Raw genomic sequence first — 24325 nt, 5'->3', positions numbered from 1 at the left:
TTCTAAAGTGCGATTCCTACGCACTCCTGGTTCACTGAGGCCATCTCTGGTGGTGCACAACCTCATTGGGGACAACTGATTTAGGGGATCAGCCCTTCCTTGAAGTTTATTGTATTTTCAAAGGAAACAGTTCTTTAGTGACCTTGGTGGGGTGCAAAGCCATATCAAGTAAGCATTTTTGTGGGAGAGTGCAAGACTTTTACAACTTGAGTGTCTTCATTTGCTGTCTGCATTGCTATTGTCTCCACTTTACTCTGCACAATATTCACTGCATTGATAAGTGACTGATTTCCAGAGCATATTTCATTCCTGAAGTCACATGTGGGCTTTTCATTGCCCAGGTCCCCTGTCTCTCAGTGGTTTTTCCCATCTCTACTCAGTTTCTTGCCTTTGGAAGATTTGTAATACTCTGCCTTGGATTTTGCCTCATGTCTCACAGGCTTCTGTCATATGAAGTAATGACATGTTTTTGATCAGCTCTTCCCTCTGTCTGATTTCCTCTGCCTTATTACTTGCAGAAATTCCTTGTATGTCAGGCTTATGTGAGTTACCCTTCCAAGTTCTTCAAAACTGTTGAGTGTATCTACATTTCTTTAGTTGTTTCAGAGGAAAGTGGAGAGAAACACATAGGCTTAAATTATTCTCTAGAACTAGAAATCTCTACTACAGTACTTTTACCCTTCTGCAAGAAAAACAGTTTACTTCAGTGAAACAAATTATTCTCTTATGAAATAATTAAAATCTAGTAAATCACACACAGTGCCTATTAATAAAAGTATACTAATCGTAATTATATGTGGACAATCACTTCAACTGCATACCAGAAATTAGCTGAAGATCATCGGGTGCTGAGCCCATGCTGGACCTGCTTTTGGCTCTTTGGCCTATCTATCTTCCCCTCTGCTTGTTAGCCTCTTCTGTTTATACCAAATTGCTCTTATCTTGCTATGCAAAGTTTTGGTTTGCTTTTTTGCAGGGAAATTTAATTGAAAGAGCTATGGGTTATATCTAGGTGTTCATTTATGTGATTGGAATATTTACAGAAGAATAAAAAGGATTATGCACAATAAAAGTTTTAGGAGAATAAAAAGAAACTTTCAAATATTTACCTAAAGAGGGGAGCAACTTCTTGTCAAGCAACTGCTATCTTTTTCCTGCCATCTATAACACACCTTTTATTCTCAGAACATTCTCCTAACTCTTCCAACTTCCTTTATTATCCATATATTCTTCAAATATCCCATTTCAAACCAGGCTAAATAGTAGCAGATTCTACATCATTACCACCTGCACAAATAGCCTCTTAAGGAGGGATACTCAATTGCTCAATCTGTTATGAAGGCAACCACAGAAGTTTTACACCAATGGCAAAACTAAGTAAAGCTCTTGGGAAACCAAAAGCTCCTAAAGATACCAATACAAGAGGTGCTAGAAGTCTCACAGGCCTGTTTAGATTCAGGATTTCTTAGTACTCTGTAGTCTGCACTCCTGTACTTGTCCATTCCACTTCAAAGGAAAGCCCTGATACTACTCACTTTTTTTTTTCTTTCATGCATCACTGGACTATTATGCTGTATCAATTTTCCTATGTGTAACCTTTTACCAGTTATCAGTTTCTATTCCCCATTGCACTGATCTCTATTTCCTTTCTCTTTTACACACTTATTTTTCATAATCACTCTTTTATTTTGCTGAAAGACTATCGCTCCATCTAGAAAAGAGATATCTTTAGTCTGTAGAGAAGCCCCTTCTTTGCAGTGCTGACAGCCCTTGGTGTGGCAAAGTGGTAAGGAGAGCAGAGGGTGGGAAGCTGCATGTCCTGGGGATGAAACAGAATCCCAGCCTGCTGAGAATGCTGTTGTACAGTCATGTACTGCAAAAGGACATTTTGGTCAACAATGAACTGTGTATATCACAGTGGTCCCATAAGATTAAAATGGAGCTGAAAAATTCCTATCACCTAGTGACATTGTAGGTCACTAGTCAAAGATATAAGTATGAATAGACAACCTACAGAAGGAGAAAAATATTTGCATGCTATACATCTGATAAAGGGCTGATAACCAGAATCTATAAAGAACTTAAGCAAACCAGCAAGAAAAAAATCAAACAACTCCATAAAAAAGTTGACAAAAGACACGAACAGAAGCTTTTCAAAAGAGGATAGACTATTAGCCAATAAACATATGAAAAAATGCTTAATGTCTCTAATCAACAGGGAAATACAAATCAAAACCACAATATCACTTAACTCCAATGAGAATGGCTTTTATCAAGAAGTCCCAGAACAACAGATGTTGGTGTGAATGTTGAGAGAAAGAAACACTTATACACTGTAGGTGGGACTGTACACTAGTACAACCTCTATGGAAAGTAGTATGGAGATACCTCAAAGAACTAAAGTAGGCCATTTGATCCAGGTATATCATTCTTTTTATCTTTTGCGCTGTATATTTAATGGTACCTTCTCTAAGTTTAGGTATGTTTAGATACACAGATACTTACCATTGTGTTATAGTTGCCTACAGTATTCAGTATCATAACATGTTGTATAGGCTGTAGCTTAGCAGCAATGGACTATATATCATATATCTTAAGTGTGTAATAGGCTATGCTAGCTAGGTTTGTGTAAGTACACTCTATGATGTTCACAGAATGAAATCGCCTAAAGACGCATTTCTCAGAATGTATTTCCATGGTTAAGCAACACATGACTGTATTTGACAAATTACTTAAATTCTCTGTGTTCAGCTTCCTCATATTTTAAGGAAGGACAGGTGATAATAGTATCTACTTTGTGGTATTGTCATGAGCATTAAATAAATTATATATGTAAGTGTTTGGAACTCTCCCTTGCATATCACAGTGTCAACTATGGCCATTATCGCCACTGAAAAGAAATACATACCTGGAAACAAACCATCTCTTTCTAAGACATCCTGTGTCTGTGAAAACAAAAAGAAAAAATAAAACTAAACAAAAACAGAAACAAAAGAGGATAATTCTCAATTTCTCAAAAACTCAAAACATAGAACTATGTCAGGAACCAAACAGGGAAAAACAGAGCAGCCACAATTTGACAGTGTTTTTTGAAGGTTGCCTTGGGGACCAACTGAAAAATCAAAAATTCTGACATTCAGCTCATTAGATACGAGTAACTATCTTCAAACACCAGTTTTGTTGCTCAAAGACTATTTTCCTAAATTTCCAGGTAGTTGATCAGTACTTTCTGGATTGTGATATAAGTTTTGTTGTGCCCAAACCATTTCTGCAAATATTATTGTTCTGTTTCCTCAGCAAATGACAAGCTTTGAAAACTATTTGCTTTATGTGTGGCATAATAATAGCTCTGACATATGTGAACAAGTTACTTTTATTTTGTTATTTTGTTAGTAGTTATTTTTAATTTTCACAAGTTTAGATTCTAACTTGGTAATGTGTTACAGGCAAATAAAAAATGAATACTTGCAATATGAAACTGGAAAATAACACCCTTTTTTTTTTTTTTCCTGAATCTGGCTGAGGTTGTTGGCAAGGAGAGTTGCAACAAAATGCTTTGGCAAGATTTTATCAATCCATGCTGCTAGAATATGCCATGCTGGAGAATAGCAGCATGCAGGAAAGAAATTATGAATTAAATAATTTTTCCCCCAAATAGGCTTCAGTGTAAGATATTCTGCCAAATATTTTAACTGTGCCCTTAAATTAAAACACAAATCCAAATTCCAACTCATATATGCACTTCTCCACATGGTAAGAACTATATTGCATTGTTATGAAGTTTCTCATTATTTGGGGTATTTAACCTCATACTCTTTGCCATGACTACACAGCTGGGCTTGAAGCAGAGCAGCATCAAATTGATGGCATTTTAAAACTGTAAATGCTTTTAATTTATGAGCACTACGGTGGATGGGGCAGATGCTAAGACCCTTTTGCTCTGCAGACATATTTCCATAGCTATGCATCATTAGTCAAGCATACGTGTTTGGATACTCACCCACAATTCATGAGCAGGATTTATGCATCTGCGTTGTCTGATCCATCCAGCATATGCTAATCAACTGGTTCAATGAAAAAATTATTACAAACATTGAGATTATAGAATACAACTTAAGGATTGACATTAATCTAAAGCCAAAATTCCAATGATACATACATGGTTTATAATATATTTATATATTTATGGACTTCATAAGGGAAAATATTTAGATATAGTTTTATGGATCTTCTTGATCAAGTTATAGAGGAATATAGGTAGATGCATAGATCTGACATAGAATATATGCAATAAAATATTCTATAAAAAGCCAAGTATTGTTTGATATTATACTCATTAATACATGCTTTTCAATATGGGCACTACATTTTCTAGTTGGTAGTTTGCATATGAACAGTGAGTTTAAAAATTAAGATGACTTAAGAACTAGCTATTACCATGTCAAACTATTTGATCTATTCTTTTTGAGAAAAAAAATTGCATCAAAAATCATCTATAAATTTTCTGTCAATGGGCAACTGGGATTGAATGGGAGTCATTTCAACAAATTGCCCTTGAATTAGAGTAGAATAGTTTTGCTAGTCCAAGGCTCTCAGTTAAATTTTAATAATTAGAAACACATGTATTTGTGACTGAAAATAATTAGAAACATGTATTTGTGACAGTATTTGTGATCAAGTTTTGCCTAGTACAGTTATATAGGAAGCAATCATATTTAATAGCTGTTGCAGTTTGTTTGGGTCACGGGGGGGTTATACCCAACAGAAATTTACTTCTCATGGTTCTGGAGCTGGTAAGTTCAAGATCAGGGCAGATTTGGTGTCTGGTGAGGGTCTGCTTTCTAACTCATAGATGGAACCTTCTTGCTATATCCTCACACTATAGAAGGCACTAGCTAGCATTCTGGAGTCTTTTATAAGTGCATTAATCTCAATCATGAGGGCTCCTCCTCATGATCTAATCACCTCCCAAAGGCCCCACTAGAATAGTTACAGTACTCAGTAACAGCCATTAAGAACATTTTGGTATAATATACTGAAATAAAAAATAAATTAATTAATTTAATTAAATTTAAAAAAACTTTGGTTATGAGTTACTTGTTTATGATTAAGTAGTTTGGTTTAAACATTTAATTCTAATTACTTTTATCAATCTCCATCTGAATTCCATCGAAATGAGCAAAGAACTATCAAAAAATGGAGAAAATATGTATTGTACTTGAAACAAGGAAGAATATCTTTTGTACAATGTGAATTAAACATTCTATTGTTACAATGTCTATAGTACTCAAAATTATCTATAGACTCATTGCAATCCCTATCAAAACACCAATGTTGTTCTTCAGAAAAATAGAAAAAAAAAATACAAAAATTTTTATGGAACCACAAGAGACTCTAAATATCTAAAGGAAATCCTGAGCAGAAAGAATAAGGCTGGGGGTATCACACTGCCTGATCACAAATTATACTGCAAAGCTATATTAACAAAAGAGCATGGTACTGGTGTAAAATCAGACACATTGACCAATGGAACAGAATAGAGAACCAAGAAATAAATTCATACACTTAAAAATACAATTACAATTCATTTTTGACAAAGCTGCCAAGAACAAACATCGAGGAAAGGACAGTCTCTTTAATAAATGGTGTTGGGAAAACTGGATATCCATACACAGAAGAATGAAACTACATCCCATCTTTCACCATATAAAAAAATCACTTCAAAATGGATTAAAGACATAATGACAAGACTTGAAACTATGAAACTATTAGTAAGAAACATTGGGGAAGTTCTACAGGACAGCAGTGTGGGCAAAGAATTTTTTGGATAGGACATCAAAAGCACAGGCAACAAGAGCAAAAATTGATAAATGGGGTTACATCAAGCTAAAAAACTTCTTTACAACAAAGGAAACAACTAACAAAGTGAAGAGACAACCTAAAGAATGGGAGAAAATATCTGCAAATTATTAATTTGACAAGGGATTAATAATCAGAATATATAAGGAACTCAATTCAACAGCACAAAACAAGCAAACGAACAGAAACCCAAATAATCTGATCTAAAAATGGGCAAAAGACCTGAATATACATTTCTCAAAGAAGACATACAAATGGCCAAAAGGTATATAAAAAAATGCTCCACATCACTAATCATCAGCGAAATGCATACAAAAATCCCAACAAAATATAATTCATCCCAGTTAAGATGGCCATTAGCAAAAGGACAACAAGCAACAAATGCTGACAAGGCTGCGGAGAAAGGTGAATACTCTTACACTGGTGTTGGGAATGTGAAGTAGTACAGCCATTATGGAAAACAGTATGGAGGTTCCTCAAAAATTAAAAATAGAACTACCATATGATCCAGCAATCCCCTTTCTGGGTATATATCCAAATGAAAAAAAATCATTATGTCAAAAAAATACCTGCACTCCCATGTTTATTGCAGCAATACTCACAATAGCAAAGATATGGAATCAATTAAGTGTCCATCAATGGATGATAAAGAACATTTGATATATTTATACACAATGTGCGGGGAGTTAGCTACGCTCCCCGCAAAGGGGTTTTATCTCTTTCTTTGGATCAGGTCTCTAAGTTGACCACGCCAGTTTGCGGGGAGTTAGCTACGCTCCCAGCAAAGAGGTTTTTTCTTCTGATCAGGTCTCTCAGGCAGGGGTCATCGCAAAGGATGAAAAAATAGTAGGAAACAGAAACAATAATAATAATAATACACAGAGCCAAAGATATAGTTTATAAAGTAAAGGTTTATGAAAATAGATAAAAGCAGGGTATCCGGATGGGGATATTTCCTCCCGCTAGAAATATCTCCAAAACTGAATATCCACACAGGTATTATATAGGGTAGGTACAGGCTCCCGTTGCCAAGGGCAATGGGATTCACATACTAACAGGCAGTTTGCTTTAGGGTCAAAGTCTTCTAAAAGGCTACTACAGATCCTTCAACTAACTCTAACTAGGGAAACAATGAGTTGTAAAATCTTCTTGGGGCAAACTTCTAAGTTTTCTGATAAGGCTATTACTTTAGCAAAAAACAGAGACATCTTGGCTCCGGTGATTGTGTTCTTGGAGACAGAGATGATTTCAGAAGTCAACATGAGCTGTGCTTTGTGTTAATTACTTTAACCGCATGGCTCCTTCTGGGCCCGGCTTGGGCATTAGCATATCTCTCTGATCAGCTCTCAATTCCGGGGGTCCTTGCCAGCTCTGGCAACCCATGGCTCTAGGAAGAGGCCTGCCTTGTCTTTCAAAACAGGTGAGAACCATAGGCCCAGTTTACAGCTGTCTCTTTGAAGTGCAGCTTTTACTGACCAAGGAGACACCCTCCTGAGATGAGGCAGCTTTTGAACTAACACATTTCTTTTTTCTTTAAGGCAAAGCCTTATGTGACTTCTGAAATCAAATCTTGTCTCCAGAAATACAGGGGGCATTTCTATGACTCAGTATTCTTAGGCTCAACAACAATGTAATATTATTCGGCCATAAAAAGGAATGAAATCCTGTCATACGCAGCAAGATTGATGGAACTGGAGGTCATTATGTTAAGTGACATAAGCCAGGCACAGAAAGACAAATATCACATATACTCATTTACATGTGGGAACCAAACAAGTGGATCACATGGAAGTGGAGAGTTAAATCGTGGTTACCAGAGTCTGGGAAGAGAGGAGGGATGGGGGAGTTGAAAAGAAGTTGGTTAATGGTTACATAACTATCATTAGATATAAAGAATAACATCTGGTATTTGATAGTACAGTAGAGAAATTACAATTAAGAATAATTTATTGTATATTTCAAAAGGGCCAGAAGAATTGTAATGTTCCAAATAAAAAGATAAATGTTTGAGGTGATGAAGATTCCAATTACCCTGATATGATCATTATACATTGTACACATTATCAAAATAACACATGTACCGTAATTGTGATATATCAATAAAAAAATTCTGATATTTTTCTATAGGATATGCTCAAATGAGTCTATATTTGGGAAGAAAATATTGAACTTTAATTCATCATCATGAAAAAATAGGATGATTAGAGAAAAAACAGAAGTTATTCCAAGTTCATATGATTTTTTGTGTTAAGAGCTATGCTCTAGGTTATATATCTTGACTATATAAGGAGTACATATGTGACTGTGGAAAGCACAGCTGGATCTAGGATAGAAAGAATACATTAATAAATGTTGACTCCTAGCAACCTGGGTGCTACATAAATCAAGAGCATTTTCACAGTGTGTTCTGAATGAGGACAACCATGTCAAATAAGGAAGTAGGGAAGTTCCTCAGCTATCTTCAAGGTGCCCTTGAAGCAAGCAAGCAAAGAAACACCATGTGCACATCAGTGACGTTACCTTCCTATGGCAAAGGTTAATATACTAACAAATTGTCCAACTAAAGGTATGGGAAACCTCAAAGAGATGGATAAATCATAGGAGTTAGAGCAAATTATTCCACTAGAACAGATAAGAATTAATAGGATATTAATTAATGATTGTTATTTCAATATTTAAGAGTATTAATTCACTGATTCATTTTCTCTGTTAACAAATATTTATTGAATGACCACTTGATGTCAGAAACCATTCTCAACACTGAGAATACAACAATGAACAAAGTAACAGAGTTCTACTGTAAAGAATGTAAATAGGCAATACACAAATAAATTTATAATATGTTAAGTGGTCATAAGTGCTATAAAAGTATTAAAACAGAAAATAAAGAAGTAGAGGGCTACATATAAAAAAACATAATTAAAGGAATCTTTTTTTGATAAAAACTAAATTGATAATTTCAAAACAGATAGGAAGATATGAACTGTAGATAACATACTAAAATCACAGAAATAGGCCAGGTGTGTTGGCTTATGCCTGTAATTCTAATACTTTGGGAGGCCAAGACAGGAGGATCTCTTGAGGCCAGGAGTTAAAGACCAGCCTGGGCAACATAATGAGAGCTTGTCTGTAAAAAAACAATCTAAAAAAAAAATAATACATGAATAAATAAATTAGCCAGTAGCTGTGGTGCACACCTGTAGTTCCAGCTACTACAGGAGCTGACATAAGGAGATCATTTGAGCCCACTGGAGCTATGATTAGCACCACTGGACTCCAGCCTGGGCAACAGAGCAAGACTCCATCTCAAAAACAAGAAGCAAAAAAACAACACAAAAAAACAAAAAACTGAGTTAAAATACCAGCCTGAGATAAGTGTGTGTGTGTGTGTGTGTGTGTGTGTGTATACACATGTACTAAATTCAAAGAGAAGATGTAACGAAAAAAATATTACCAAGTTGAAGATAACCTGGAAAATGTAGATGTAATAAGCTCATTAATGATAAGTGTGATTAATGAAAATACCTTCACTTTGTGATTTAGTGATAATTCGTATTTATTGGTATTTACTATTTACTGAGCACAATGCTAAGTTCTTTGCCTTCATTATGTCATTTCCCTTTCTCTCTCTTTCTCTCTTCCTACTCTCCCTTCCTTCCTTCTTCTCTTCCTTCCTCCCGCCCTCCCTCTCCCCCTTTCTTCTTTTATTCCTTCCTGTATTTCTATGGCAGAGCTCAATTATGATCCTCCTAGAGGAAACTGAAGCTTAACTTAGTTGCATAGTTAAAAAAAGGGAAAAACACACTTCAAACTCATGCATATCTTACTACAGAGACTAAGCTCATAAACATTTTGCTGTTCCTAAAATTCAATAAGCATGAAGGCAAAAATAACATTATTTACAAAGAAAAAAAAGTATTCTAGACCTTACTTCATGAAATGTAGAAATAAAGTGGGATATGTTCACAATAATTTCTAGAAGGATAAAGTTGGAAAAACTTTTAAATTAAGAATTACGTTTAGACAAGTTACCAATGATATGTAAAGTTAACAGAAATACAGAGGACAAGGAAGGAGGCTGAGACTATGCCTCCACAGTTTCATTAATGAGTGATCAGAAAGTACACCAGCCAACTTAGAGCACAAGGTAGGAAGTAAGAATGAGAAAAAGATGGCATAAAATAAATGGCAATACAAGGAAAGCAGAAAACTTTGTTCTTTGTCATAGTAGAAACAAGAATGTAAAATGAATATCAAAAATAATCAAGGAAAGAATACTTAAGTTAAAATTAATATAAACATGGGTATCAAAAAACACCTAATGCTAGGTAACACTGGGTAGGGAGATAAAGGAAAGCAAGTGGCGCATATTGAAATGCTAAAATTCTCATGTTACAAAACCAATTTTAATAGGAATGCTTCCTTTTTGACTTTTATAAATAAAAGCTCAAACATTCACGATATAACAGTAACGACAACAAAAAGTGAAACTATTTAATTACGAGGGCAAAATAGAGGCAATTGATAGCATGGACAGGACATCAAAAGTTAGGACTCACAGAAAGGTTAGTAATTGACCCAATCAGGAATGATAAAATAGGGAAAGAAAAACAAGCAAAAGAAACAAGCATTATTAATCACAGAAAAAATATAATTTGGGACAGGACACATTAAAATGTACAAAAAGAAGAAAATAACTTCAATCTGAAACAAAAGTAGTTTAGACACCTCAAAATGAAAAAATACAAATTACTAGTAAACTACAGATATTTTTGATCTTGCCAATACTCAATAAAATACAATCTGAGGCACATAATTAGCTATAATTAAAATTAGCATGGCTGGTCTTGATGGTGGAGCACATGACAACCTATCTGCTATCAATAAAGGCATAAAATTGTATACACTTTAGGAAGCTAATATGGTAGTTTAATACAAAGAACTTTAAAAAATGTAGTTGCAGTTATCTAGGTAATTTTTCTTCGGAGAATTTATCCTATGAAAATATTCAGACATGCTCAGAATATTATTAGAATTTTCTCTGTCAAAAAGTATTGAAAAATGGGCAACAACCACAGTGTTTAATCATTAGAAATGTTTAGCTAAATTTTGAGATAGGAAAGCATTAATGTATAACAAAACCATTAAAGTCATGTTTTTGTAGAATATCTTATGCTGTTAGAAAAGAGATTATCATAAGTAATATTAAATAGAAAGGTATAATCTAAAATTATGTACATATATTAATTTTAGACATATTAATATTTTTATAGCTACATATATGTATACAATTGATAAAAATTATTTATCTATTCATGGTAGAAAACTAACTGAATTTTATTTTCTTCTCATGGCTTTTTTTTTCTTAAGTAGGTAAAGCCAAAAGCAACATTTATATTCAAATTTTATAATCTAAAATAGTTAATAATATATTATAAAAATAAATGTGTTGACCCCAATAAATATCAAAATAATGAACTAACTCTTACCAAACACTTCTACAAACATGAAGACCATAATGCCTTAATTTTCAGAGTCTTCTGCAACTCATGTCATAGCACCTTCTTTAACCAGTACAGGGACACTAGCAGGGTTCACAAGGTGTTAAATGCAGCACATAAGCTCTGAAACTGGAACAGAGCCATACTCTTGTAAATAATTTAACAAAAGTCCAAGTGAATGTTCTGGCTAACATCAAGGGTTTTCTAAATGAAGCCACTTGGAAGGCTCCTGGGATTCCCCTGAAATAGCCACTTGACATAATTTTGCACTGTATCAGTAGAATAGCTGTAAACTAACGATTGTGAAACATGTGATATCTTTTAAGTTTTTAGCACATTTATTAGAAGATGTGGCTATGCAGCTGTTATGGGTATTTAAGGAGCTGGGGATCATCCAAATCACAGCACCCTTGAACAGAATGAGTTATTAAGAGGCTGTAACAATAATAGCAGGTTGTTAGAGCAATGCCCTTTTCCCACGGATCTCACAAAGACCCTAGTTAATGTTGCTGAGCCTCAGAGATAAGTAGGAAGCAAGGATGATTTCTCCATTTACAAGCAATAAAATGTCTCAAGAAGTACCAATCACAATCATGAAATGATGTGAAAGACAAAGTAAAAATTTCTGTCAATTATCAATGCTTATCAGGAAAAACATATTGATTCCGACTGCATATAGAGGAGAGTGGGGACTGCCAACAGACAACATGGGTTCACAAAGAGCTAGCTCTATTGTAACATCATGCACATTCCTGACTGAATGTGCTGTGATGGCAAGTGGGGTATTATATCAGGGAAATATTCTTTAAAAGTACAAGATTTGGATTTGGGAAAGATTTGTGACAAAAATGCTACTTAAATACTTATGAATAAATTTTAATTTGGGACATTTATAGATGATTTGCAGAGAATTTTAACCTGATTAAATTTTCTTATCTGGTAAACTGCTTTAAGGATGCAAGTCAACCTCAATAGACAAGGACAAATCTAGTTTTATATGGCAGGATTTTACTACCTGTATTATGTGTCAAGCATTTTTTATCATTACTGGGAATGAGTGCTTACAAGACACACAAATTATCAGACAGGAAACTAGAGTTAGGCCACATGGATTGAGAGGTTCAGGATGTAAAATAACATCAGAGTCCTGGAACAATGGGGCAAGTCTAAACAGATAGATTTTATTGTCAATGAATGTAAAGATTAGCACTTAATATTTACAAAAAATCTGTAGAAGTGAAAAATTGCCTAAATGGAAAGACAATTGACTACAAGTCTATTACAAACCCAAAGTAAGATGTATTAAATAGTATTAATATCAACCAGAAGCATAGATTGTTTTAATGTGATAAAACAATGATTATGTTCATTTTAATAATAAAATAACTAATGATTGTTAATCTAAGTATGTTTTTATTCATTTATTATATTCATGTTTAGAACAGTAATATAGATTAGGGAATACAACATTGTAAGGTGAGTAGAGATTTCTCTTTGTCACTCTGTACTCATCTCACCTTTTATGTGTATTGGGCCTGTTCTCTTTACATCAAGAAAATATAAGATAGTCTGTGACTAATTTAGATTATGAAAGAGTGTTCTTGATATCACAGTAAGACCAGGATTTTCATTCACAGTGGAGTAAAAGTGATACAGTGGGAAAACACATGGTGGATTTTCTGAAGGAAATCATCCCTATGCATACAAGGTAGTGTTGGATTTTGGATGCGGTCTGCCCCAGCCCAATTATCTCAATGTATTGGAGCAGGATCCAGAACTGAATTTAGAAACTATAAATTAAGAAGACCATGTATAAAATAGGTGTTATTGAAAATCTGAGGTCTTAATAAATATGAAAGACATTTTTTTAAAAAGACAATGCTAGCTTATATATAAAAAATCTTTCTAATATACAAAGGGATTAAAACCTCCACTGACAGCCCGTGTCACTCAGGAAATTAGAACGTTTATTTTAGAAAACAAAACAGTAGCTCACACGACAAAATATGTTTAATACATAATATTTTTAAAACATACAATGACCTACAAGAAGCTGAACCATCTGCCCCTGCTCTTCTCCCCTTCCTCTCCTGCTAATTCCTCACTCTTACTCTGCTCCAGCCCCCAGCTGCTCCCCCTTTATTGAATAGAGACTTTGTGCTAGCCTTGGCTCTTTCTGGAGTGCTCTTTCAAAATGCCTTCATGGTTTTCTCCATCACATTTAGGTCAGAACTCAAATATCTCCTCCTTTGGGGAAAGCGTTCAAATTGCTTTTCACCCATAATTCCTGATTCTTCTCCCCACCTTAGTTTTCTTTTTCATCTTTATCAACATCTGGAACATTCTATGTTGTTCTTATTTTTTCTGTTTTATGCCAGCCTCCCTAAGTAGAAGGTAAACCCTACCAGTACACTGAGTTTTGTCTGTTTTGTTCCCTGCCGTGTTTCCAGGTCCTACAACAGTTCTCTCCCACAGAATACATGCCTAATCTGTATTTATTATCAAGCATAACACATAGATTATTTTTAATCTGTATAGTAAACACAGTCATTCCATTTTGGTAGTTCCATTTCAGAAAAGAGACTATTTTTGTTTTTACATTTTTGAATATTGATATTGAAGGATTAACTTACACAGCTGGTATATCATATAAACAAACATATGAAAATATGTTGAATTGAAATATATTGGACTTTACAACACTTTCAATATAACAAAAGATCACCCAAACATAGCTACGTCTATATTAATATCCATAAATTACCAATCATTTTGGAATTTGTAATTTTTGCATGCTGCAATTAGACAATAAAATGATAACTACAAAATAAACAAAAAAGGAGAGAATAAATGGAGACCTTTAATTTGTATTAAACACTACATTCCCAGAACTAAATGAGAACTGGAACCACATCAACAGGGAGAAACTGCTAGAGCAAAAAAACCAGTAATTGATTTCAAAAAGCAGTCGCATTTCCCCTATACCTCCAAGCTGTTGCTTTTTCCCCCGTCTCTCTCTAATACTGCATTTCAGAGATATTGCAAACGTGGATGGACCTATACAGAATAGAATGAGGAGCAGACCAGGTGTCATAAGGTTTTATTGTTGTTTGAACTCTCCTTTTTACAATGTGTTTAGTTCTCCCCTTCTACTTTTCTGCCTCTTTCTCAATATGTTTCACTCTCTTTCATATGCCCTCCTCAGATTCTTGATGAACTGTTTGTCTCAGCTCTCAGCAGTTCTTGATACACAAAAGGAGGATGGATGTTTAGGAGGATGGATGCAGTTAAGAGTAAGAAATGGCAGGCAGCCAAAGAGCTGTCCTCGAGGACAGTTGACAGAAGGCCATAGGCCTTTTATAGAAGAAGACAAGAAGCTAGACAAGAGATAAGGAAGGTGGTCCAAAGTTTTGATATAACTTACAACCTTCTGTGTGGAAGGTCACAATTCTCAACATTCTGAAAATTTGCCAGTCATCAAACTCTAGAGCTATGTCTCTCTGATCACCCGCTCTGAATTTCCCCTTAACCTGGCTCAAAGCCCAAAGGCTCTCATGACCAGCCAGCAGCTCTGTCTTCCCCACTTACAAGTTGCTGCTGGTCTGCTGCCATAGGCAAGAGCACCTGCTGCGACAGTCTTGCACTAGAGACATTAATACTTTTCTCTGGTTTTTACTTTAGTCAATTGAACCATTTCTGCTCTGTAGGTCCCGCAGAGCATTTTGATATTATATTTCCCTCATCTGGGAATGTATAACCTTTGTACTATCTGCCAAGGGAAGGTGGACAGGTAGGGGAGTGAGTTTTGTGTGTGGTTTCTTCAACTCATCATAAAGTCAGAACGAGCCAGAGATTCTAGGCTCAGGGTGCACTATCTTTTTCACCTCACTTTTCATTGTGTAGTTCACCTGCAATGATCTGTAAATACCTGTTTTCTGGGAAATCTAACCAATAAATAAATAAATAAATAAATAAAATATATGTTACAAAATTATAATTGCCATGAAGAAAATTAAGTGATAAGATGCTAGAGGGTGATGCTAATTGGACAGGGGTTTTCACTGATAACGTGATATATGATGAGAGGTGTCAGTTCCCATCCTAGATTATGCTCCACTAGGATATGAGCTCAGTAAGGGTAAACATTTATTTTTTATTCCTACTCTGAACCCAGGGCCTAGAACAATTGTGACACATATTGATGTCCAAAAATATTTGTTTAAAAAAATTGGTAAAGGAAGCAATATTCTCTTCAGCCTTCTCTTTCTAAAAAAGCAGGCAATTTGGTAACGCACTTTAAAATAATTCTGATTAATTTTTTAAATTATATAATCTGTTTATAAAAGTTTAAGCCTTAGCCATCTAAATATATTGGCTAACTGGAGCAATTCATTACCCAAAAGTTTCTGCACGTTTGTAAAAAACAAAAAGGAACCCACAGGAAAGACAAACCGATACAATCGAAGGAGACAGAGTCCTTTCTCCTTTCAGTTCAATTCATTTAATCTAGTTTTCTTATCTGCCTTTTGAGATAATGTCTATTTCTGCACTCATAACACAAAAATACTTTTTTGGATGAATTTTATTTTCTTCTGAAAGGAAAGAGTACTATGGATATCACAGTCAAGCTAACCTTTTTGGGATCTGCCTGTCACTTGTGTGACTTATATACAAAACAGGAAAGCAAAGAATAAAGTAAAGAGGGCACTTGGGGCCTGTAGAGATTAATAGGTTTTAGAATTTTTCACCTCCAAGTTATTAATTCAAATTGACCTAGTTCAAAGTGGCCCAGGTGAAGCCTTTCTGTTGTATATATTTAAAACCCTATTTTGGTTTCAAGAGGTAGCTTTTAAAAGAAAGATGCGCCGGGCACAAAGGGCCAGCAAAGGCCAGTCAAGGTCATGGAACTGGAATAAGTTTTGAAGACATGGATGGTGTTGAATTATTTTGTCTTCCTAAATACATAAATCAAATTAATCTATGTATGGTCATAGATACATCATATTCATATTGTAGGCAAAATTTGTGAAATGAATTTGAAATCATTCATAGCTCTTTTATTTTGTTTCTTAAAATTGGTGCCTTGTGACAGATAACAGGTTTGAACAAGAAGACATTTTTCATTTTAGAGTTCATAAGGATAGAAATTAAAATAAGAACAATAATGAGATCACATTTTTATAGCAAGAATGCATGCAATTTTGGGGTGTAGTTTACATCACTCACCTCTGGAGGAATCCAGACTAGTGATACGGTATCTACGTTTCTGTGAGGAGGCATGAAGCTATTAGCAACACGATTATACAAGTGTAGCTTCAAGACAACTTTTAATTCCCATTTTTTTCATTAGGGGACAGCCAATAGAAGTGATCTAGTTTAAACATTCTGTAGAATTTTGGTACAGAAAAATAGTATGTCGAGTGCATAGTTATGCAAATGTGTAAGTGCATGCATACACACGGGAAATCATAGGTGATTCTACCTTGAAATATGGCATTAACTTAGCTGATCTCTTATTTTCTGCAGAAAAAAACTTACATATCAGTTATGTGGAACACATAACAACACAAAATATATAACATTTTGCTTTATTATAATATGATTTAAATTATATCTTTGCTGTTCTGTTTTCCATTATTCATGGAGAGTTTGTAATACATCAAGCTTATTTACTCATTGCTTATCCTTACTTACAAATTTTAAAACATGCAAGTTGTTTATAAATTATATAAGTATACTTATAAATATACACATGCAATATATGTAACTGTATATGTAAATTGCATTTTATAGTGTTTATTCTTCAGAGCAGTAGTTTTCAAATGTGTAATAATTAAAATAACTAATCTTAAAATGAAGGCATAGATGGAATTTCATTTTTAAAATGCAGAATGTAGCTCAGACCCCTAAGCTTTCCAGTGAACTGTATCTTTTCACTCAGGACAGGTAGATATGCACTGAATCAAAAAAAATATATAAATGTTAGGCCCTATTTTAAAACTGAGCATTCTGAAATGGAATCTGCCTTTTTTATTTCATTTAGTATATAAATTAATTTCATTAGTGCGTATTCAACTCAATATTTATGTTCTTGAGTGCAGTTCACACACAAATATGCATAGATAGGAAAGCAAATTTTAGGAAGTAAGATACAAGCTTCCCTTTAAAAAAGCTGATAAAGAATTAAAAAAACATAGTGAAAAGAGTTTATAGCAAAAACTATCTCTTTGCCTAATAAAAAAGAAAGGCACCTAAAATAAAGATTGGCTCAGAAAGTTTAAAAACAAGTGGCACACAAAAATATAGTGGCCATGATCTTATCATTCATAAGATAAACAAAGGCAAAATAGTATTATTTAATATAAATAAGACCTTATAATGCTAAAGGTAAAAAATGAAGAATTGCTAATACTTTATCGCTTCGAACTCCCTCAGTGCACCATACCCAAATGTTATCAATACCAATTATAATACTATATAATACTGTAGTTATACTGCAGCATAACATTATAATGTTATAATACTAATTCGCAACTAAGAATTGCTAATATCTATGTACCCAATAATGCAACAATATTTGCATAAAATCTTACTAAGATGCAAGAAAAATCAGAAGGAAATCAACAATTATAAGATAATTTTGTACTTATCTCTCTATCCAAGACAGAATCAGTGAAAAAAAACAGTATTAGGAATGAAAGAGGCAGTGACAAAATAAGCAGTAAGGTAGATCTTATAGAAGCACATGGAACGTTTACAAACACTGGCAATATATTCAGCCAAAAAGACAATCTCCATAAATCTCAAAATATGGAAATAGTACAAATATTCTCTGAACACAATGTAATTAAACTAGAATTTGCTGCTAAATAAAAAGAAGTACTTATGCAATGAGAATCTATAAATAAATGAATTAATATTAAGCACGAAGAGCTTGAGATACTAAAAAATTTAAACCAAGAAAGTAAACAGAAGAAATTTGAATATAAAATCAGAATTTAATAAGTTATTATTGAGAAAGAGTGGAACTAATAAACAGATGTGCTGAACAATTTTAAAAAATAATAAAATACTCAAGTAATATACCAATTATATAAAACAAAGAGGAGTAAGCATAGATAAAAAGCAAGTCCTTCCCAGCTACTGAAGAGGATGAGGTGGAAGGATAGTTTGAGCCCAGGAGTTTGAGGCTGTAGTATGCAATGATCACACCTGTGAATAGCCACTGCACTCTAGCCTGGGCAACACAGCAAGATCTTATCTCTAAAACAAAATGAACATAAAAGTAAATTAGCTCTTGAAAAGGAGGAAATGATCATCAAAAGAGAGGATATTACAAAAATCACAAGAGACTTCTGTGTACAATTGTATGCAAATACATTTGAAAATCTAGATGAAAGCCACAACTTTCTAGGAAAATAAAATATACCCAAGCTCATTAGAGATAGAGAATTCAAAGAGAATAATTTCCATAGAAGAAATAGAAGAAATGTGACAAAAAGCTCTCCTACAGAAAAGCACAAGCCCCAGATAGTTTCATGTGAATATTCTCAAATATCTTTAAAGATTTTATTATACAAATACTACTGAAACTATTTGAAAGCATCGGAAAATACATAAAACTTCTCAAAATTTTATATAGTGATTATAGCAATGATATTAAAAACTGAAAAAGGTTACATATTTTTTTCAAATACTTTTAAAATAATAAAAAAGAAAATGGTTGACCAACCTCACTTATAAAGAACATTTGAACTCTCATTAAATTAGAAAGAATCCAAGAGTATATTAAAATTATAATGCACTATGACCAAATGAGGTTTATTCTAGAAATGCTAAAGCAATTCAGCATCACTAAGTCCATTGATATATCTTATATTAATTGATCTAATAGAAAAAATATGATTATCTTACTAGAAGCTGAAAACGAATTTGACAAAATTCAAAACCCATTCCTTAATGCATGCAATAAAATAGAAACAGATATAGGCATAGATGGATTTCTTTTACATGATAAAATATAAACCAGTTAGCTCAAAATTTCACATCTCACTTTATGGAAATTATTAGATATTTAGCATAATTTCAATAAAAGGGTGACATGTTATTGCTACTATTTTACATGTTTTTTGAAATTATTAGCTAATGAAATGAGGCAAAACAAAACCATTAGAGGCATAGAAGTTGAAAAGGAAGAGAACAAAAATTACACTGACTTTGTTAGGGAGAAGGCAATGACCCTGACTACTGTATTCAATTTTCTTTTTGACAAAGAAAACATTAGCATTGATAACATTTGAATATGGTGTGTCAAGGGAGTTGAAAGTGACAGAGGATAAGTGAATATTACATTTAGGGCATACACTATTGTCATAGCAGCCTTGGCCCTCTACCCGTCATTGTGCCTAACTTGCACAATTGCATAGACTTCGTGTCACTATAAAATGGATCGTACTCACTTTGTAACATTAAGTTAAAAAGTATATCATTTACTTATTTTAGAATTACCAAATTACTCATGGATACTGAGATATATTAGAAGACTAATATTCTTGGACTTCTCTTGCACATATTTGTTTTCATTTTCCGTGCATGCTGTATTTCTAATTTCACCTGCTGTATGATATAAATGACTCTTTTGAGTCTACGTAGAGAGCTAATGATAGATATAAAGAAACATTGTGAGCAAGTAAAAGCATCCTAGAGAAATGTTTAGGTCATTTTTAAAAGTAGAGCCATAGCTCACCATGTGCCCTTTCCTTTCTCTTTTCTAGGCATCTGTTTCATTATCTGTGAAATTATCCTCAGTCTCATACTGACATTGTTTATGTGGGTGGAATGAAAATAATGTTGACATTATGAAATATAATGCTTTATATAAATGAGATGTATTATTTTTACAAAAATGAATTATTTTGGAAAAATGGAAACATAACCACTTAAGGGGTAGAACATAGCAGCTGTTGAATAGTACACTTATAGAACAACAGCACAATTTGAAAAAGGGTGTGAGGATCTGCTATCTAATTTTATTTTTCAAAATGAAATTACTGGGAGAATTGAGCTCTGCAGCATAGTGCAATTATCTTAATAGGAACTGGCCAGGGAACAAGGGTTAATAGCCTCATCTTTTTCAGGGACTTTGTTTTAATTTGATACCAAAAAATGATCTGATTTTATGACAGTACTAAAATAGAAGAACACAGATTAATAATACTTAAATTAAGTTTTCCAGTGACCAAACCCTTTTCCTTATTCTTGGGACTCATAGTTTTGTTTTGTTTTCTATTTTTCAATAGAAAGAACCTAAATCATTTATACTATCAGATTAAGGCTGATCAGACTATCAAATTCCATAATCTTAAAAAAAAATTCGTTGGAAAAATATGATGAACTTCAGAACAACTTCAAATATATAATGTAAGTGGGAGATTATCATTATTCTTTTTTTTTTAGTCTAGGTAGATTCATGTAGCCTTGAGTAGAGAATTTCTGTCTTCATTCCACTACCCTAATATCAACTTCATCAATCAATCTTTAGATACTCAAGAGATCAAGGATAAATCAATTTTGAGAAATAAACCACATAAATTCCACTAGGTAAAACTGTATTAGGAAGCAGGTTTGATTGGATTGAATGCTTAACATTAATAGATTAGACATCTTGAGTTGTATTACGTATGAAATAATTGTTAATATTGTTCAATTATAATCTTAAACCTGATACCACCTTCCCCCTTTTTATTAAAAGTAGATCATTTTCCCACTTAACCTAATTATGAACATATTTTTAATGTATTTTATACAATAGTATAATTATCACATGATTTATTGGACAGGAAAGTAGCAATTAATGTGGTTTGGTGGAATATATTTCTTTACTTTAGAACAATGATGTGAACATAAAGTCTTACCTTCCAAGTGTGAAATATATGTACATACTACCAAAGAGTATGATCCCCTGGCTCTGTGACTTTAGACACTTCATTTAAATTTTATCTGATTTCATTTTCTCATCTGCATAATAGAGATAATAGAACCATGAAGTTCAAATCAAATAGTTTATTGAGGCTTATTCACAAGAAGGGTCAAAGAGGAAAGATGATGAATCATAATGTTGGAGATAAAATCCTATGGTAAATCGTTATTGATAATCAATTCTCCTAGTTTCCCACTCCTTGCTGACACGTGAGAGAATTGCACTACATGATTCTCCTAGTTAGGTGCGCCATGTGAGCATTTTACAATTCTCTTGTTTCTTTTCTTGCCATGGCAGACCTTAAGGTTCAGCCCCATGTGGTTGTGTTATAACTTTGCAGTGCTGCATCAGCCTAACTCTCTGAGTGGCCACAACAAAGCTTCTCTAACTGGTGTTGGACATGTAGCATGAATGACAAACTGACCTTTTTTTATTCAAATCCACTGAAAGTTGGGGTTGTTGTTAACCACAAAATAAATTAGCTCATATTTACTGTTGCACTCTTGGGATAGTTATAAAAGTGAGGTATATACATAGGTTAAAAGGTAAGAGAAGACAGAATTGTAAACACATATAAAATAAGTGGAACAGGGAGAATATAAATGACTCCTTTAATATTGATGTAATTGATTATCAATCTATTTTACCAGAAAAAGAAATAATAAATATGTAAATAACCTTTCTAATAAACAGAAAATCTTAAATTTCAAACTAGGTAATTCACTTTAATCTACTTTGAAAAGTTTGTAAGAGAATTTTATAGGTACTTTTATTGCCCATCTTACTAAATACATATGTGCTGAGGAAAGATACAGATCATTAATGCTCTCAATATACCAATAAATTTAGTTCCAGTTGTTAACAGAATGGATTGAGGGGTGAAATACTGGGCAATTTTACATGCTTTGTTTTATATTTCTGAAATATATTTCTTTAATAAGATCTGTCTGTTTTTCTATATGGAAAGAAAAATAAAGATTAAAACAAAAGATTCCATAAAATGATTATTCAAAGTTTCTTTGTACATAATTAAATTATATGAATCACATTGTGAAACCCACAGCAAAATGTTGAAATAAAATCTTAGATGCTTTTAAACACAAGATGAAAAGATTTAAATATGTAACCTTTAAATTACTATTATTCCAATCAACATGGACCTAGATTTGTACTCCCATTTATTAATAAAAACATCTAGCCAAAGATTTTGGCTTTTTCAGAAAGAAAGTGTTTTCTGTATTGTGAAAGTTTTATCCAACCTCGGATGATACCTACAACTTAGATTAGGGAGACAATCAGTAAAAGGATTACATTGAAATTATTTATTTTTTAATAAACACAGTTGCCTATTATATAGATGTCACAAATAATTAGCACACTTTTTTATTTCAAACTATTACAGAGGTACAAATATTTTTGGTTACAAGGATCACTTTTGCAATGCTTGAGTAAGGTTTATAAGTGTGCCTGTCACACAGATACTGTTCATTGCAACCATTGGGTAGGTTTTTACCCATCCCCTCCTCCCCAATTGCCCCAATTGATTTCCATTGAATTATACTTCCCCCTATGCAGATGTATGCTCATTGGTTAGCTCCAATTAAATAGTGAGTACATCTGGTGTTTATTTTTCCATTCTCTAGATACTTCACTTAGGATAATGGTCTTCAATTCCATCCATATTGTTGCAAAAGCATAAGTCATCCTTCTTCACAGCAGAGTAGTATTCCATGGTATACATATACCATATTTTGCTAATCCACCGATGAATTGTTGGACACTTAGCTTGATTCCACATCTATGCTATTGTGACTTGTGTTGCAATAAACATTCGAGTGCAGGTGTCTTTTTAATAAAATAACTTCTTTTCCTTTGGGTAAATACCCAGTAGTGGAATTGCTGGATCGAATGGTAGGTCTCCTTTTAGTTCTTTGAGAAATCTCCATACTGTTTTCCATACAGGTTGTACTCATTTGCAGTCCCACCAACAGTGTATAAGCATTCCTTTCTCTCTGCATCCACTCCAGCTTCAATTGTCTTTGGATTTTTTAATAAAAGGCATTCTAACTGGGGAAAGGTGATATCTCATTGTGGTTTTAATTTGCATTTCCCTGTAATTAGTGATGTTGAGCATTTTTTCACGTTTATTAGCCATCTGTCTATCTTCTTTCGAAAAACTTCTATTTATGTGTTTTACACACTTTTTAATGGGGTTTATTAATTTAATTTTTTTCTTGCTGATTTGCTTGACTTATTTGTAGATTCTGGTTATTAGTCCTTTATTAGATGTATAGCTTGCAAAAATTTTCTACCATCCTGTAGGTTGTGTATTTGTTCTGTTAATTATTTCCTTGGATGTACAGAAGCTTTTTTAATTTAATCAAGTCTGATTTGTTTGTTTATTTATTTATTTTTGTCCTTGCTGTGATTGCTATTGGAGTCTTCTTCATAAATTATTTGCCTAGGCCAACATCTAGCAGAGTTTTTACAACATTTTCTTCTGGGGTTCTTATGGTTTCATGCCTTACATTTAAGTATTTTATCCATCTTGAATCAATTTTTGTGTGGGATAAAAGATATGGATGCAGTTTCATTCTTCTGCATGTAGCTATCCAGCTGTCCCACCACCATTTATTGAATAAGGATTATTTTCCCCAGTGTATATTGTTGTCTGCTTTGTCAAAGATCAATTGGCTGTATGTGGATGGTTTAATGTCTGGGTTTTCTGTCCTGTTTCATTGGTCTATGTCTCTGTTTTTGTGCCAATACCATGTTGTTTGTTTTCTCTTTCATCTAAAGCCTTGCCTTCCTACTGAGACGCTCTGGAAGCTGGTATCTGTAGTCAGCCATCTTCCTCTAATTAGCACACTTTCAAAATCCAGCAGGGAGTTACACTCACCCAGTGGCACTGGCAGGTCTTCAGCAGTATCACAACTTAAGTCCATACTAGAATGTAGTTCATCCTTACACAAGTAAGATTTATAAA

This window comes from Lemur catta, chromosome 10, assembly GCF_020740605.2.
Source record: "Lemur catta isolate mLemCat1 chromosome 10, mLemCat1.pri, whole genome shotgun sequence".
Taxonomy (NCBI): domain Eukaryota; kingdom Metazoa; phylum Chordata; class Mammalia; order Primates; family Lemuridae; genus Lemur; species Lemur catta.
Note: the sequence above shows the minus strand (reverse complement) of the source record.